This window comes from Abrus precatorius, unplaced genomic scaffold (assembly GCF_003935025.1).
Source record: "Abrus precatorius isolate BTA unplaced genomic scaffold, Abrus_2018 Scaffold6, whole genome shotgun sequence".
NCBI classification, from domain to species: Eukaryota; Viridiplantae; Streptophyta; class Magnoliopsida; order Fabales; family Fabaceae; genus Abrus; species Abrus precatorius.
Genome location: NW_020874406.1, coordinates 14,802,385 through 14,803,953, shown reverse-complemented (window position 1 = coordinate 14,803,953; position 1,569 = coordinate 14,802,385).

The window sequence follows — 1,569 nt, the reverse complement described above, 5'->3', positions numbered from 1 at the left end:
GTTCTTATCTCTCATTAGGTGTCTGCACTTAAGAGGCGTATATCAATCTTTCTTTCTTTTTTGATAAACACAAATGATTAACTTCTTAATTGTTGTGGCTAGCAATCATAATTATATGCATGCATCATGCTTCTCCATCGTTTTTGTTGTTGGCTATGGAATTCAAAATCATTTTCCTGCAATGTTATTAAATTATCAAGCTAGTTTAGATTAACTTCTAATTTATAACAACATTTCAATGATATATACAACTCTAGTGTTAAGAATTTTTTTAAGACAATAATGTAAAGCAAGGTTAAGTTTAAAGGTATTCTGTAGGGAATCTAGATGACCAGGTTTTAAAATATTTTAAGTGGGTAAGTTATTATAATTCGTGAAGTTTGATTTATTTTTTTTAAACGAATTCATTTTTTCTCTTATAATGTATAGTTGAAACTTACAACTTTCTTAACATAAGTTCATGGCCAGATTGTACAACGTGCAACATATCAGATCGAGGGATAAATTGGAGCCAGTTCTGCTGGTTACCAGTTCCAATTTATGTTGAAATATTTAAACTGAATAAGAAAAAAGAGTCATTTCTGCCTGCTGGCATTTACCCAAACGGAAAACTTCCATCATCTTATGGTGATGAAATCACACTCCAAACATAACAAAATTGCTATATATCATTTAGGTGGGCAATGGGGAAGTGTTTTAACCAGACAGTGCTTAAGGGATAGTTATTAACATTACATTGCCCTCCACATATGAAAACGGCTACCCCGATCCATTTGGTTAAGTTGTTTACTTAATTATAATTACAAAAGGTTAATAAAAAACGCTCGCGCATGCTAGTTGTGAGAGATAATTGTAAACTGTGGAATTGATTGCATTTTAAGCCCTTTTTTCGGCCGGAATAATTGTATTTACAAATTATGACCTCATTTTTTAGGAGCTTGAAGGGGTTAATTAGAAATTGAACCTAATTAATTATATTTTATCTGCAGATGAGCGAATTATAAGTGTAGGTTCGATTAGGTAGCTAGGTTTCCGGCGCTCCCGACTTAAATATTACAAAGATGTTGTGTCAAATGATCACTTTAATTAATTATTCTCCACTACAAAGTGCCTTGCGTTTCTGATGGAGAAAGTCCTGGCTTTGCGCTCACAGAGTGAAGCCATACCACGCTTTGTTCAAACAAGTTGTAACGCCGCTTTGTCCTCTAAGAATTGCATTTGATTCCATGAAGCACTTCGCCTCAACTATATGCTTCCAATATATTAGTTTGCCCAGCCCAACCACTCTCTAGATAGCCATAGAACTACACACGTGTCAAGTTACCTTGGGTATTGCCTTTTATAATATTAAAAATATGGTTACAAGTGAAAAAGAGTGATGTCCTATATTAACCAAAATGATAGTAATATATTTTCTGCCATTCAGAAACTGCTAGAATGATCTCAAATAACAATATATACAAGCAAAAGCTATCGTCTCATTTCCCTACCTATATATTCAACTTTACTCCTTGAAAATCAATCTAATTAGCAATATAATTTGATTCAATTCTGAAAATAAAGCTTCTT